This window comes from Equus przewalskii, chromosome 1 (assembly GCF_037783145.1).
Source record: "Equus przewalskii isolate Varuska chromosome 1, EquPr2, whole genome shotgun sequence".
NCBI lineage: Eukaryota > Metazoa > Chordata > Mammalia > Perissodactyla > Equidae > Equus > Equus przewalskii.
In genome coordinates, this window is record NC_091831.1 from 120,061,285 (window position 1) to 120,078,942 (window position 17,658).

The window sequence follows — 17,658 nt, forward strand, 5'->3', positions numbered from 1 at the left end:
AGCCTGGGAGGCACAGCAGGCAGGCATCTGGCAGGAAGGAGGGCCAAGCTGGGGCACAGCTGTCCGGAGTCTGAGGCTTCTGGGATGGCAGAGGCTGGCACAGCACAGGCATGAGCGTAGGGGGAGGGGGCTGTGTCTGTCCAACTGATTCACCAGCCCTGCCAACTGGGAGCCTAGCCCACTGGATCAGGGAGAGAAGGGTCCCAAGGGCCCCTCTCCATTGGGCTGGTCTAGCAGAGAGAGGTACCTTGCTGCCCCCCTCCCCCAGGAAGTAGCCTTTTGCTACTTTTGTGTGTGTGTGTGTGTGTGTGGCGGCGGGGGGGGGGAGGGGGGGGTCCTTGTTTGACCAAAGTATCGTTACACCCAATCCCTTATCCTCACTGAATCCTCAGACCCGCTCTCCCTGCCAGCTCATTCCAGCCACTTTTCCCCTCTGCTTCACCCCCTCCCCCCGCGCCTTTGCTCTTGTTGTGGTTGGTTTAATATACACAATATAATTAAGGCAAAATGGCTTTCCCATCAAACCCCAACAACGTCCCTCTCCCCACCCGGCCCAGCATCACCGAGCCCCATTCCCTCACTCCCTCAGGGACCGTGGAGTTCAATTTCAGGAAATAAGTCCCTGAATAACTCTCCTCTGTGTAGCCTCACACACACCCTGGAGAACTCTTGGAAGCCAAGATGGAGTTTTGCTGGACAGGAAGTCCCAGCAATCAGGGTCGGAACCCAGTGAGAGAGGGAGTCTGCAGCCAAGAAATTTCTACTGTGCACTTGACTCTCGTGATAAAAGTCTTCTCCAAAACAGAACCTAAGACCAAGACTTGAGGGTAGAAAATTTGAGAGTAAAGGAGCAGGAGAGCAAGCAGGGAAAGAGGAAGAGCCAACATAAGGAGCATCTTCCAGGTCCCCACGTGGGGTGGGACTCAGTTTGCCTGGACCTCTGAGAAGTACACAGGTCACGTCCAGAATCGCCCACCTGAAAGGTGGGGCTGGAGCAGTCACCCGCCGGCTGAGTCCAGTAGGCTTCCCTGGTAGGAGACAAGACCCTGAGGCAGAAAGTGAACCATCTCAGGGGTGTGCTTGAGGGGGGACACTGCCAACACGGGGTGAGCCTGAGTTCACCCAGAACTCTGCACTGCACTGCAGCTGGAACCAGAAAGGAGCAGAGAAGATGTGGTGATGGGCCCAGAGAGATCCACTACGCCAGGGGTCGCCTTCCTGCCTAGCTTTAACCGACTTCCTTTAACTGCCTACTCTTGTTGGAGACCATACAAGAGTAGAGATCATAGCCTTCCTCAATTGGAACCATCCTGTACAGTCACTCATTCATTCTGCAAACATTTCTGGAGGCGTACTGAGCAACAGGCCCCGTGCTGGGCTCTGGAGCCATGGAGGTGAATCAGGCAAGGACCCTTCCCTCAAGGACTTCCCAGGCGAGAGGAGGAGGCAGAGCCACACTAAGTGGTGTCACAGGGGCCTGGGAAAGTGGGAGCACAGAGGATGGAGTGAGCTTGGAGGAGTCAGGGAGGGTTTCACTGGGCAGGTGGTGTTTCCATTGGGCCTTGAAGGATGAATAGGAGTTTCAAGCTGAGAAGTAGGGAAGGGTTATCTAGGTCTAGGCTCTCGCCACAGCACACCCCATAAGCAGTCAGAAGATCACCTTTCTAAAATTCATGTCAACCCCTTTAAAAGTTCCTGCCCAGCTCTGTCTGCTCCCCAACCCCAGCATGGCCTGGGCTGGCAACTCAGATTCATGCTGGAGGATGCTTCCTCCTGGGCCTGAGCCACCAGCTCTGGGTCCCTTTTAGACACGTAGGTCCTGCATATGCCCCCACCTCCCACGGCCTGGACCTCGCACTGTGCCAACCCCCACTCCCTCACCTACCAGGCCTCCTTGTTTCCACCTTATAGCTCACCAGTCTCCAAGATCTGGACTCAGTGGAAAACCAAAAGGCCTTGGAGGTGGAGTCCTAGGGTGCACACATCTGGATGGGGATCCTGGCACCACAGTTTCCAGGCCTGGGGCACAGTGCCACCCTCTGTGAGCCTCATTTCCAAGGGCTGCAGCTTGAGGGCTGCCAGAGACAACCAGGATGCATAAACCCCTCAGGGCACATGAGGGATGGGGTAAAGGCAGCTGCTTGTCGAGTGGATTGTTATTTGCATGGGGAGATTGGGAAGGGGCAATTGTCCAGTTCACGGACTCTGAGCTGTAGGCCCACCCAGCCCACCAGGGTATTTGTCAGGACTGCTGGGCACCGGGCTGAAACCCAGTGCTGGGTGCTAGGAGATCACCCTGGAAAGGATCCCAGAGGCCCTGGCTTTGTTCCCAGGGCCCTGGCTTGGGGTGGATTTCCTATAGTCCGCAATTTCCCCTTCAAGCTACTCCCAAACTCTCTCTGTATTAGCATGAGAATGGGGCGCCGGCTGGGATCCGAGGGTCCAAAGGTATTTATATTCCAAAGAGCTCCCTCAGTTCCGTCAAAGTCATTGCTGTCGGAGCCGGGAGGCTGGGCTGGGATCCAGAGGCCACTGCAGGGAGGGGGGAGAAAGGAACCCAACAGAGGGGAGCCGCCCTGGGCTCCAGCCCTCCACCACTGTCCCCTCCAAGGCCCTGGCCAGGCCTCTGTCTGTTGGCCCAAGGGCCCCACAAAACCAGACCAAACTATTCTTACCTCCCCACTCCCACCCTATGGTGAGCTCGCTTCTGCATGTGGGGGGTGCTCTTGAGTTTGAAAAAGCATATTCCATATAATAAGAGCTTTGATTTGTTATTGGCCTCAATCTTTTATTTCTTTGACATTTTCAATCCTGTACCATTAAAGGGAGGAGTTTGAGGTTTTTATGCTTAGCACAAGGGAGCCTGGAATTTTTTAAAGTTGAGAAACACTTTAAGAAACACTTTATTAAGCCCAACGGGATTAATAATAATAGACATAATAATAGCTAACAGTTGTAAGCATTTGCCCCATGACAGGAATTACGCTAAGCAGTTTACATACATTGTCTTTTTAATCCTCATGACAACCCTATGAGATGCTGCTACAATCCCCACTTTACAGATGAGGCAACTAAGGCTTAGAAGAGTCGAGTGACTAGCCCAGGGTCATAAAGCTAGTCAATGCGGAGTGGACCATAGCACCAAGCAGTTCCCCAGTGCTCTGACTGCCTCTCGGAAAGGACAGCACTAGGAAGGGGGTGTTCAGGCACCAGGAGCAGGGCACGTTCTATTGCAGGCAGAGGTTCTCCCTGGGGCCCTCTCCACCAGTCCGGCTCTGGAGGTGCCCACTGCCAGGGAGGCACCAGGACATCAGGCTAATTAGCACCCTCTGAGCCTTGTGTGCAGCCCTGGGGCTCAGACCCCACAGTCAGGGTCTTCGTGGGGCTGAGCTTGATGACATTTCCCAGGAAAGGGCACAGGAGCGCTCCTTGCTTGAGGCACAGTATCCAGCGCCACCCACAAGAAGGAATCCAGGATGCTGCGTCTGCCCTGCAAGGATGTTCTTTATGAGGATGTTCCATCCAACTTCTTCTCCTTCTCCCTCTCTCCTTATTGCTGTCGCTCAGACACTCTTAACACTTTCTCCTCTTTCTTCTCCCCTCTCTCCTCCTCCCTGCCCACTGAGAGCCAAGAGCAATGGACAGAAGGAAGCTGCAGAGCCCAGTCATGTGGTCCCGACCGCAGGCCCCCCAGCCAGGCCCCATGGGAGGCAGGCCCATGACTCACCCACTGGCTCTCCTCTGTGAAATCTGTCCTTTGCTCCCTGTTCCGTGAGGTTTCCATCATACAAACCAGAAGCCCTCATGGCTGGCTTGTTAATTCCTCATCCGAAGGGTCCCAAGTTCCCAGTGTGGTCCAGGAGGTCCTGAACACCCCTTCCACATCGGGCAGGAGTGCTCGGTGTGACCCCAACATGAAACGCTAGTAGAGGATTTCAGGCACCAGGTAGTCCCTGTGATCTGTGAATCACGCCGGGGCCATGGCTGCCCGGGGCCCACCAGGGTACAAGGTCTTCATCTGAGTCCAAAGATGCTGGAGGTGAGGGTGGGGGCAGACTGGTGCTGGGGGAAGGCGGCCCGGGCAGCAGCAGCCTTGCCAAGCTTTTCATCTGCTCCTCATTATCTTCTCCCTCTGCCTGAAAAGGTAATTAAGTCTTCCTTTCATCAAAGGCTGAGGGCTGGCTTCACCCCAAGGCCTCGCTCACATGGAAGGGAGATAATGAGCGCTCTCGCCAGGCCCAGGGAGGGGGGAGGAGCCTAGCTAGACCCTGCCCCCACCCCAGCACACACCTTCAGGAGGCCAGTTTGAAAGTCTCCCAGTAGCACTCCCCAGGGCTGGGGAAGAAAGCCCAGCTCTCCATGTGCCCTGATGGCCAAGAGTGTGAACTTTGTTGTCCTGGTCCGTGGGGCTTGGGACCCAGCGCAGAGGAGCCCAAGAGGAGGGGGTGGGGCCCCAAGTCACGCTTCTAATGCAACAGAGCACAGGATGGGGATCAAGGGTGCTCTGGGAACTCAGAAGAGGGAACCACAGATTCCCACAAGAAGGACGATGGTGAAGCAGTTGACACAGCTCCCCCGCTTGAGCCGTCAGTGTGTGTGGAGCACTGTGCTGAGAACTGGGTATGTGCTATCTCACAAGGCTTTTGAGGCAGATTCTTCTTGTCCTCTCATGTTTTCCATAGGTACCATCTGAAGCTTGGAGAGGTTGAAAACTTGCCTTAATTATAGAGTACAGGCAGGAAGCCTTCCCAGAGGAGTGGCTTTTGAAGGATAGATGGATGTCAGGAAGGCCGTGATGGAGATGCAGGGGAGGATGGCGGCACAGGTGAGTGCTGAGGACAGTGGGGGATCCAATCAGGTAGAGGCTGGTGATGTGGGCAGGGTAGGCATAAGGGAGGGTGACAGTGGGTCCTGGAGGTGATGGGGAGCCATCGAATGTTTAGGAGCAGAAAAGTAACAGGAACAGGCCTTAGGAACACTGTTGTGGGGTGGAGAGAAAGAGCCAATGTGCAGCAGTGTCAGGAACCTGGTCTGGTCCCTGACTTCAAAAGCCCACATTCCTGACTCTGATCTGACAGGAGAGGTGGTGCCTGGAGCTCGGCATCAGGGACTCTGGCCAGGGATAAGGTAGAGGCCTGTGCCATGCCTTAGCCTATGCTACCTGACCGCATGAGCAGCAAGCTGCCCTGACATTTGACATGGTACAGTAGGAATCAGCCATACCTCTCTGAACCTCAGTTTCCTCATCTGTGAAATGGGATAATGATGATGTCCACCTCATGGCTCTGGAGAAGATTAAGTGACATAATGTTTGTGTCAGGACAGACCTGCTCTGGGCTGCCACAAGTTTCTTCCAGCCAAAGGAGGGCCTATATGGGCTCCCTGCCTTTCGAGGGGGCTCTCAAACCCCAGGGATGAACGCATTTAATGGGAGGATTTCAGGCCAGCCTCCAACTTTCAAGTAGTGAGCACCTTGCCCAGAACAGCTATTCAGTTACCCTTAATCTTCTTGATGATATGGAGCTGGGCCAACCATTGCAGGGCCCCAAACCAAGTCCACGCCCTGTCCACAGATTACGCTGCCTCCAGCCCCACCCCATGGTCCCCAGGTGACAGGTGGGAGTGTGGATAGCTCAGGACAGCCTTTCCCTCCTGCCCAAAACCACCTCCTCATGCCAAGGGGTCAGACTGGCAGGCTGGAAGAGAAAATGTTTTGGGCCACGGAGACCTGGTTTGAAATTCCACCATTAGCACTTGGCTCCAGGCCTGGTAGGCCTTCTCAACCCGTCAGTCCCCTCCGGGCACCCTAGTTAGCCAGCAGCAGCTGCCTCTGGGAGGGGTTTTATTAGATCCCTTCAAACCGGCAGATCTCTGGGCAGGAGCAGGTTTGGGTGATAGGGGAGCAGAGCAGACGCTGCCGGTCTCCTGGGGCGAGAAAAGAAGCCAAGAACACTGAACAAGACACCAACGAGGTTGGGGTGCCCACCTCAAAGGCCGCAGCCTCGGGCCTCTGCCTCACAGCTGCAGTTTGGGTTGAAATTGTCCCATTGCAGGAGCCCCGGGAGAAGTGCCCGGGCGCATGGCAACACACACACACACACACAAGCAGGGAACTCTTCCTGGCTCCTTCTGGCTGAGTGAGACTGTAGTGTCTCACCCATCAGAGAAGGGAGAGAACAGGAGGCTGAGGCTGTGACACAGGTGAAGCCTCACTCAGCTATGGGCTCACTTTCTCTTTCTGGAAAATGGGGAGATCTTCCTACTTCATGTGATCTGCACGTGTCGCCCACATTCTCCTTCCAGAGCTGATGAAAGCACCTCGCGGGACAGAGCCCTGAGACCTGCAGTTCAAGACTGGAGGACTGAGCCGCAACTGCCTCCCTGGGGAAGTCACCTCACATTAGTGGGGCTAAATCATGTCACGGGCAGGAGGGTGGACCGGGAAGGGCTGGATCAGATGTGCTGGAAGGCTGCCGCTCTGCACTGAGGTGAGACAGGCCTGGAAATGGCGGAAGAGAAGTGGGCGGAGGGAAATTTTGTTTTTTCCCCAAACACTTTGGTTTCAAGCAGATGTTGCCACAAGGTGTCAGTAAAGGCCCAGAGAGGTTGACTGACTTGCCCAAAGTCACACAGGCCTTCTGATACCCAGCGCTGGGCATTTCTCACCACCCCCAGAGTGGGTCTGCTCTCCATCCGAGACTGGGCAGGGGAGCCGTGGAAAAGCTTGAGCAGACCTGAAGGAGCCTGCTCTGCTCTAAGGCTGGAAGATAGCTTCCTGAGCTCAGGGCTCTGAGAGGAAGGATGTATCAGATAACGTCAATGAGGAGATCTGAGTCGGGGGAGATGGGGACAGGCCCCGGCTCGCTGACTCTGTGGGAGAGCCGTGAGGTCTCTCGTGCCACAGCCAATTCGTGCTGTAGCTCTCCCACCTCCGCTTGCCTGCAGCCCTCCCTCCTACCTCCAACAGGGGCCGCTTCGTAACTGGTCAGCTGGAGGCTGACCTCTCCCCTGGGGTCGTGAGGCTAGCCTTATTTAACCTCCTTTCTTCCAAAGCAGGAAAAGGTTTGGCAGGCTCAGGACCCACTGCCGTCCAGCACGCCCCTTCCCTCAGGGCAGGGCTTGCTTTGGTCTCTCTCACCCTCCTTTCTATCTGGGCTTGTGTTGAAGCTCACGTCCCCACTGGGCTCCAGGGCACAATTACTGGGAGCAGAGAGGCAATCACTAGCACTGATTGAGTGACTGCTTGAGGGAGGGCATTTCTGCATTGGCTGGTTTCCTTTTCTGGCCCGCAGGCTCCCACGTCCCACAGGATGTGGGCTGTGTGTTCTGGCATGAACACCCACCTATAGCAGACACTGCTAGCTGGCAAGCCCCTCCACAGCCTTTCTCCCCAGCCACCTTCCAGCGATTGGTCTAGAGATTGCCATGTGACCCACTTCTAGCCAATGAGATGTAAATGAAGCACTGAGTGGCGCTTCAGGGTACTCTTTTTAAAAGGTATAGAACTGGCATTCCCTTTAGACTGTCTATCTTCTGTCTACCTGCAACATGGACAGAGGTCTGGAGTTGCTGCAGCCATTTTGCTACTCTGAGGAAACAAGCATGAAGATAAAGGCTTTCACACTGAGGATGGTGGAGGGGATGATGGAAGGAGCCTGGGGCCTGGACAGCCTAGTGGAGCTTTCACACCAGCCCTGGACTGCCCAGCCCTGAACTTCTTGCTTTATGGAACAAATACCCTCCAGCCCCTACTTATGTGTTAGGACACTGTTCATTAGGTTTTCTCTTACTTACAGCCATATGCATCTTTAGCTGTTAGAGCACCCACCCCCAGTTTAGAAATGCTGAGCTCAGGTGAAAAAGGATCTCTTTCCCCTGACCTCAGGATTTGCAGGGGAGGTCAGGACTCTGAGCTTCCAATGCACTGTGAGTCCAGGACCCTCTTGGAGCAGGAAGTGCTCTGGAAATGAGGCTGCGTGTTGAGTGTCAGTAACTTCACTAAGAGCCTGAGATCGGAACTCTCACTGCCCTGTATAACTGCACGTGCATTTCTCATCCCCTGCACTCTCTCCCAGCTCCACCGACCTCCTGGCTAACTCCCGCTTATCCTTCAACACTCAGCTCATGCCACCTCTTCCAAGAAGCCATTGCCACCCTCTTCACCACACCCAGAGGATGGATTAGACATTTTTCCCTTTTGCCCTCACAATACCCTGGGCCACTTTCAGCACTGCATTTATCACCCAAAGATGTAATGCTACATGTGCATGTCGGCCTCCCTCACCAGACTAGGTGTCTTTCTACCTTTATGTGCTGGGTGCATAGAGCAGGTGTTCCAGTCATTCCGTGAGCCATCCTGCCACCACTCATTTGTTTGTTCCAGGGCTTATTGAGCTCTCCTTGAGATCCCAATGCCACGTGGTGCAGTTCTGCTGTGCCAAGCTGTCACAGGGCCTAGCACATCCTTGCACAGGGGGTCCTGGGAGCAGTTCCCAGAAGGCTGGACTCAGGGAGGGTACTTCCAGCCTCAGGCCTAGCTCCTTACAGCTTCACAGAGCAGGGAGGGGATGCAAGCCTGGAGCCAAGACAGCAAAATAGGTTCTTATTCTGGGCATTCTGCCCACCCCAACTCAGCCCTGCTTTTCAGTGAGGAGGGAGAGCCAAGGCCAAGGTGTCGAGGGGCCATGATGCGGGCCCCACATTGCCTAGGCTCTGGAGCTGGAGGGGTGGTCATGGGGGCACTTGCAGGGCCTGCAATTATAGTCACCTCCTCCAGGACTCAGATTCGGGAGCTGGGGATCAGGGAGGAGGCAGTGGTAGGTGACATCCCCTCTGGTTGTAACCATCTGGTCCTGAAGGCTTATTAGAGAAGGAAGCCCCTAAAACACTCACCTCTCTCTGTCCTCTGGACCAAGAAACTTTTCCTCTGCACCTCCTGACCCCTGTTCCCTTGTTCCCTTTCTCTCCTTCCATAAGCATTACCTGAGGACCAGACAGGCACTCAGTATTTCAAAACCAGAGCTGCCGGACCCATTGACAGGGGGGTCCTGAGTGCTCTGCTTCCACTGGCTCTGGGGTTATCTCAGGCCTTGGACATTCCCTGGTCCTCATGTGCTAACCTTTCAGAGCCTTCCTGCCCTGACCCAATCTCTCTGGCATTTTAGAAGACAGGGCCCACACCCAACAGGGAGGCGCTGGCTCCCACCCTGGCCCTCTTAGGCTCTGATGGGGCAAGGGGTGGGCACCAGGATGCCCAGGTGCAAGGTCAGGAGACCTAATGTGCTCTAGGCCTGGAGTGGGTATGCTGCTCAGTTACAACACACAAGTAAGGAAGCTCTGGTACTCTACCCAGCTACCCTGCCTGGCGAGAATCGTTATCTTCTTAAAGAGGAGGAAATTTACCAAAACGAACACAAGAAGAAATGGGAAATAGCAACGCTTCTAAAACTCCTAAAGAACTTGAATGTGTAACCAAAACTCTTCTCAAGGAGAAAACTTCAGGCCCAGATGATTTTCCTGGTGAATTCTATCTAATATTTAAGAAAAATGAATAAATCTTATTATACCAAGTCTTCTCAATATAATAGAAAAAGGTGAAATTCTTTCTAAGTCATTTTATGAGGCCAGATAACCTTGACACCTCAATTCCCACATCTGTAAATTAGGGATAATAATAAGTGGTGTCTATCTCAGAGGTAGGGACCAGGATTAGGGTTCAGGATTAGGATTAAGGGAGTAGTATGTGCAGACTGTGGCATGATCCCCGACACCTAGCATGTGCTCAGTGTATGGTCATTGTTTCTAGGTGGTCAAGCCAAGACTCAGGCCAAGGCCTGTGTCTTATCTGCACATGCTGAGTCCAGAACAGCATCCCTTAGACCAACAAAGAGAGGAGAAGAGAGCTGAGGATCCACCATGAACAGAGCCCCTGGCCTGTGACACTTAGCAAACTTGGTCTCATTCAACTCTCAGGAAAAATCTTCAAGGTAGGTGTAGCAATCCCATTTTACAGATAGGAAAGCTGAGGCTCAGAAAATCTATGATGGGTCATGTATATGTTTTTTTTTTTTTTGAGGAAGATTAGCCCTGAGCTAACTGCTGCCAATCCTCCTCTTTTTGCTGAGGAAGGCTGGCCCTGAGCTCACATCCATGCCCATCTTCCTCCACTTTATATGTGGGACGTCTACCACAGCATGGCTTGCCAAGCGGTTCCATGTCTGCACCTGGGATCCGAACCGGTGAACCTCAGGCCGCCGAAGCAGAACATGCGCACTTAACCGCTGCACCACCTGGCCAGCCCTCCTGGGGCATGTAAAGTCAAAGCCAGGCCTATCTGAAGACAAAGCTCGTGATTCTCTGAGCCTTGCTAATTGGGTAGGTGCACTAACCAACCACACGGCAGCCAGGGGCTGTCAGGCCTCGGGCTCAGCTGTCTCTGGGCTTAGGGTCCCCATCTATAAAATGGGGACAGACATTGTTGGAAGACAGATGAAGTGCATGGAGCCTCCTGCCGTGTCTGTCTGAACCAAGCTACCCAGGCTCAGACCCACCCTCGCAAACCAGGGCCTCCCCTACAGGTTGCTACCTGCCCCAGCCGTCACAGGGCACCACCTGGGACATAGGGAGATGGGTCACCTGGGGTAGAATCATGCCTCCTGTGTGCAGTGTTTTTACTGTGCGAGTAATACATGAATACATTTTCATTGTCATGAAAAGTTAACCAATTCAGAAACATGGTAACTGATAAGGGCACATGCCCCCTCTAGCCCACCTCCACTCCACTCCCCGACCCAGAGGTGGACGCTGTCCACCAGCAGGGCAGACCTCCTTCCAGACCTACTCCGTGCACTGACTCCCCTGGACACATACTCATACACACACCTACCATCACGACGGTGTGTTTTCACGTGACTGCAATCAGCCTGTATGTATTGTTCTGCAACTTGCCGTTTTCACTTCAGAATCCCACATGCTGTTTCTAGCTATTTATATCTTCTCGACCTCCCCGAGGATTTGAGGAGGTTTACCAGAGTGCCAGAGGGCGAGTGCACACGAGCAGAGGGCCAGTGCCCCTGAGCGACACTGACCTGGATTGCTCCTAGCTCTACCCTCTGCAGCTGGGTGACCTCAGGCCAGTCCCTAAACTCTCTGAGCTGCAGTGTCCCCATCTGTGAAATGGGAACAATTATAGTAGTTCCTCATAGGGTCAGGATGACCTTACTCTGAGCTGACAAAGAGGGGTCAATCATTTCAGCTCCCCAGCCTCCCTGGGGCTTTGAGAACAAGGACCTAAGTGGTCTGGAGGCCAGAGGTGGGCCAGATGGTCCTTAGAGCTCAGATTGCAGGGCCTTGAGCCCTCCCCTTACCCAAGCAGAAGAGCCAGGGAAGTGGCGAGAGCAGCAGAGAGGAGAGCATGGGGGCCTGGCATTGCTGCTCCGCAGCTGCATGTCACCGCGGGTCTCTCCAGCCATGACAGATGTTCTGAGAGAGGGGCTGCATCTCTTGCTCCTGTGTATCCCACAGAGGTGGCAGCTGTGACATCAGCCTGACCCTGCTTTCCCTAAGCAGGGGGAGAAGCAAGCTGTGCTTAATGAATATGTGTTGATGTTCTTTGAATGACTCCATGACCCATTCCCTCATTTCTGAACCCTATTGGAACCTTCTTCTACCTGTTTGGAAAATGGGGAAACTGAGGACAGGGAGAGTCAAAGCTGCGAGGCATCCAGACATCATCTGGCTTGGCCCCCTCCTCTGACATGAGGAAACAGACCCCGCAGAGAAGAAAGTAACTGTCATGTCGACAATTCTGGTATGTAGTTAGCAGAATAAATGTTCACTATAGTTGGGGCCCCACGCTTTAGTTAATTCTCAGCCAGCCTTGTGAGGGAGGTATTGTGGTTTCCCACTTTATAGCCCAGAAAGCTCAGGTCACTTTCTCAAGGGAATGCCACTAACAGGAGCCAGAGTTAGAGTTCTGTGTGTGAGTCTTACCAACTCGCTCCCCGGGCTGCCTGTCTGTGTGGAAGGCCCTCCCTGCCTCCTGCCAGCACCACCCCGGCCCCCGCCTCATCCTCCGGGCACACTCCATGGGCTGCAGCTCCCCAGGGAAGCCTCTCCTGGCCCCAAGGGTGGCTGTGCCCGCTGTCCTGTGTTCCACTGCTGCATCCTGACATTAGGGACCCCTGAGCTCACTGACTCTGATGAGTCTGTCTTCTTCTCTGAGACCATGAGTCTCGAAGGAGAGGGGTCTGGTTCTGATTCATCTCTGCATCCCCACACCCAGCGCGGTGCCTGGCACACAGTAAGCGAATGTGAATGTGGAAGGAATGGAGGGACGGAGGGAGGAATTCCAAAGCATGCTCTGTACTCTAGCCCATAGCTTCTTTTGACAGAGTCAAGGTCAAGAGACAAGGTTCCCAGGTTTTATACCAAATTTGATCTCCTCCCCCACATCCCCCATCCCCAGTCTCCCACTTCCATATGCTAGTGCTCCCCACTGCCAAGGGCGGCAGCCTCTTCCTGCCTCCTCTGCCACACTGCCCATAGCTCTCAGGAACTCCTTGCCAAACTCACTCTCAGAGTGGCCCTGGCCTCAGCTAGGGCTCCCTCACCAGGCCACTCACCTTGAGCAGGTGACAAGGCCTTGACCACAGACCAGTGGGGAAAGGGCTTTGAGCCCCAGCTTTGCCTGGACCTTCAAAGCAACTGAGAAAGTGGCACTTCCTCATCAGTGCCACCCTCCTGCTCGCTGTGAGCCCTCGTGGTCCCTGCCCCCTCTCCAAGGTGGGTAGGGGGCAGGGGAGACTCCCAGTGTTTGTCAGCTAGTGTACTGTAGTTGGGGAGGATTGCGTTTCCATGGATACAAGCCATGGGAGCTGCCGGGAGATGGGGCCATGGTGTACACAGACACAGATCCACACGGACCTGCAAGAAAAATAGCAACAGATTTGCTGAGTCATTGGCCCCACATATTTATAGTCTCTGGCAAAGGCAGACCTGCCTATCAGAGGCTAATAATACTGCAGCAGCGTGTTAATTGCAAAGACGGAGACTTCAAGCATCCATTCAGACGCCCGAGACCGCTCCTTGAATAAAGAGTGGGGCCCTCGCAACGAGAGCCAGCATGCATGTGAGTGTGCGTGTTGAGGGGTGCCTGTGTGTGCAGGTATGCAGAACCCAGCTCTGGCAGACAGAAAGCTCAAGTGTCATATCACCCAGTCTGAATCCACCCCATGGCAGTGTTCCAAAGAAGTCTTTAATCGCCTAAGGCTGTCTAGGACTCAACCTGTGTGGAGAGGTGGACAGGAGAGGAGAGGAGGCTGGTGGCTGTCTCCCAGGGGTGGGGCAGCGGGCAGGACGGTGGTGTGCAGACATGAGACCTTCATCCCACAGCCCGTGAGGACAGCCACTGTCCTCCAGCTCTGGGCAGTTAGGTAGTTAGAAGAAGGTGAGAGAAAGACCCCTGCCTTCTGGGAGGTCAGCCCCAGTGGGCCACCTGACACACCTGAGATCACACAGGGGCCCCACTGCAGAAAACAGAGTCAAGGGCGACGGGTGCCAGGAGCCTGAGCGCCGCCTTGAATAAACACCCAGGGACCAACCTCAACTCTGGAGGAGTCTTTGCACCCTTGCTTCTGGGAGCCAGGAAACCCGTCTAGCTCTGAATCAGGCAAGTCAAACCCTTGCCTCCTAAGACTTCCATCGGGACCTGTGGCTCTGCTCGTGAAGCACTGCCTTACACTGGCCTTAGTTACGTTCCTGTCCATTGCCTCTGCCACTCTGGGGGCTCCATGGAGACCAGGGCCACACGTTCCCAGCACCTGACAGAGAAGACCCTCACTGAAGACTTGCGGATGAGAAACCAAATCTCTCTAGCTCTCTGAAGGCAGTTCAGGTCCCCTGAGTCTTCTGAATTCCAAGCCAATTACTCCCTGGCACGGGTTCCGGTCTCCTCCCTGGCTCGGTTCCTCTCTGGACACGCTCCTTCTTACTGTGCAGCCCCTGCATGGGGGGCCCCGAAGGGATCCTGGCCTCGTTGATCCCCTATCCTTGCCCACAACCCTCTTTAGGACGAGGATGGCAAGGAATGCCAAGCCCAGCTTTCCCTTCGCTTCAGCTGGAACACAGCCCCCTGGCCTCCGCCCTCTGGCTCAGCCCCTGAGAGGAGAGGAGCCATATTCTCCCTCCAGGGACCTGACAGCAGAGGGTGGTGGCCTCCAGGGACCCACCCACAGAGCAAGGCTGTGCAGGGAGGAGGGGTAACTGGGTTCACCGTGGGAGCTGGGCCTCAAGTTCTCCCACTCCAACCCCCAAAACAGCTCCATCGTTCGTGACTGAGTTTACAGTATTCCGAAGAAGGGAGGCAGGGGAGGAGGGAGGGAGGAGGGAGAGAAGAGAGGGACATCCTTTCAGTTCTCACTCCTCTTCAAGAGAAGGTTGACTGAAGAGCTATTATTAATAGTAAAATTAAATAGTGCATTTATTCTGAATAATAAAGAGCTCTCCTCTTCCAAGTTTTCACTGTCCCCTCTCCAGGGAAATACCTGCGGTGGACTGAGACGTGGCATCCAGTGATGGGCATTTGTAGGACAAAGCTGATGTCCCCACTGTGCCCAGTCACAGGCTGCCAAGTCCCCCCAAGAATGCCTCCCCCACCCCAGCTTCGAACGTGGGGAAGACCGGCTTCTGGTGCCCCATGTCCCCCCACGACCGCCCCACGGAGTCCGGTCTGTGCTCAGTTGAGGGGGAGAACCTCGTTGATGGCATCCCTGCTGGCAGAAAGTGGCCCTCCCCCTTGCTAGCTGGGTGACTTTGGGCAGGTCGTGAACTGGTCAGTTCCCTCATCTGTAAAATGGAGATGATAATAGTACCTGCCTCATGCGGTTGTTAGAGGATTGAAGTTACTGTGAACGATATTGTTATTATATGTACAAAGTTAACATACATGAAGGGCTTATTCCTGTGCCAGGCACTGAGCAGGCACAATGGCGTGGTTTGTTAAATCCTGAGACTGCAGCCGTCGCGGTCTTTGTGGTCAGAACTGTTCCTCATTGCAGAGAGCTCCTCAACTGACACAAGCCCAGCTGAGGCGGACTCAGCAACTCTATGTCCTGCTCCTCTCTGGGTCTCAGTTTCTCCACCCACCAATGGGGGATGAAGCCGTGTGAGGTGACAGCTATGGCCCACCTGCTCTCACCTGTAATTTATAACATCAGCTCACATTATTGGGGCTCCTCCTATGTGTCAGACACTGTGCTGAGCGCTTCACAGTCAGTCAGTCTTTCCATTTAATCCTCACAATAGCTCTATAAGTGGCCACTGTCCCACAATTGAAGACATTGAGGCTCAGAGAGGTGAGGTAACATGTCCAAGATCACACAGCTAGCAAACAGTGGAGTTGGAATTTGAACCCAGGTCTGCCTGACCTCACAACCTAATGCCATATCTTTAAGCCATGTCACTGCCCTCCTGACTGTCCCCCTCCACCCCAGGTCTAGCAGCCAGGCAGCCTCCATTTGATATCAGCTTGTCCCAAGAGGTGAGCACTCGAGCTGGCCACCTGGTGGCTGGGGGAAGGCGGAAAATTGGAAATGGATCCTCTTGAGAATGGGCTGAGGAGCCCCTGGGAGGGCCAGGGGATGGGCCTGAGGCCCAGTGGACGGGCCTGAGGCCCAGTGGAGAGGCAGAGGCAGGGCTGTTGCCCAGGCCCAGATCAGGCGCCAGTGTCTGGGCTGTACAGGAAACCCAGGGGGACGCCGCAGCCCATCAAAACCCCTCCCGCTCGCGCCCTCCCATCTATCCCCAGTCATTGGGTTCCTCTTGGGCCCACTTGGCTTCCTCCTCCTGCGAGTCCAAGGCAGCAGCTTTTGGGGGAACACTCTCCCCTGGGGCCTTGACGCTGTGCTAAGCCGTTGTTGATGAGGAGGAAACAAGGCCGACTGCATTTCCTAAAGAGGCTCCAGGGAGCCGCAGCCGCCTGTGAGGCCGGCGACTGGGGCCTCTCGATGCTCGTGCCCTGGGAGCTGGGACAGTGAGCCCTGGGGCTCACAGGCGGGGTGGGGGCTCAGGCAGGGTGTGGTCATGAGTGTGAACATGACTGTGTCCATGGGTGCGTTTGACCTAGGGCTGATGGAGCAATGCTTGTGGGGCAGGCCCCTGGCTGGGATGGGACCTGGGGTGAACCGGGCTGGTCCTCCACCTCCTGGAGCTCCTGGGGACAGCCGCACACAGAGAAACTACCTTCTGCCCGGTAAGTACCAAAGAGGCAGGGAGCTCACAGACTGAGGCCTGGGTGATGCACCTAGAAGTTGGGCTTTCTGCTGAGGGCAGTGAGGAGCCATCGAAGGGAGTCATCTGATCTGATGGGCTTTAAAAGACCACTCTGGGGCCAGCTGATGCCCCGTCCAGCTCCAGAGCTCCAGCTGAACCCCCTGGGCGTCGCAGTGGGCCTGGCTGAGATCGCACCCCAGATTAGCGAGTGAGGGGACCATGGCATGAGCATGCTCATGGCCCTGAGACTCAGGCTGCAGTACCACCCAACCGGATTTCCCTCGGGCAATGCATCTCCTCCCCATTTCACAGAAGGCTATGTGAGAAATGCAAAGGGGTGAAGAAGATTACGTCTCAGAAAATCAGTCCATATAATTAATCACGTCAATTACCAGAAAGGGAAAAGTTATGTGATAATCTTAACAGACGTGAAAAAGGCATTTGATAGAATTGAACATCCATTCTGATGAAAACTCTTAGTAAAATGAAAATAAAAGAACATTTCCTTGACATAATAAAAAATATCTGGGGCCAGCCTCGAAACCGAGTGGTTAAAGCTCTGCATGCTCTGCTGCAGCGGCCCAGGTTCGCGGGTTCGGATCCCAGGCACAGACCTACTCTCCTCGTCAGCCGTTCTGTGGAGGCATCCCACATACAAAGGAGAGGAAGATGGGCACAGATGTTAGCTCAGGGCGAATCTTCCTCAAGCAAAAAAAAAGAGGAAGATTGGCAATGGATCTTAGGTCAGGGCAAATCTTCCTCAACAACAACAACAAAAGTCTGTCTGCAACCAACACTCAACATCATTCTAAGCAATAAAACACCAACAAGAGGTATTCCTATTTAAGTCAGAGTGGGGCAAGAATGCCTGCTACTACCACAACTAGTTTACATTGTTCTGGAAGCTCCAGCCGATACAATGGTACATAAAAAAGAAAAAGAAAAAGAAGCATAATGTTTGGGAAGGAAGAGAAACTGTTAGTATTATTTGTTCGTGATGTGATTGTTTATCCAGAAAACTCAAGAGAATCGACTGACAAACCAATAAGGGACTACGAGAGAGGTCAGTAAGATGGCTGGTACCAAAATAAATACACCAGCAAAACCCAGTTAGAAAACATAAAGAGAAAGGAAAGAAAAGAAGCCCTCAACGTGGGTTCTTCAGTGAGTCCCACCCCCTGAGCAAATGGAGTGAGGAAGCATCCCAGGGCACGTGACGTCCAAGAATAAGCTCCAGGCACTAGGGCCTGGGCGGGGGGCGGGAAGAAAGTTGGGGCACAGGGCAGAGCTGGGGAGGGCGGGACAGGAGGAGGAAGAGGGTGTCCTGGAGCATCTTCCAGGGCTGGGCTTGGGCTGGAAGCTGCCCTCTTAAGGGAAGACCCAGCCCTT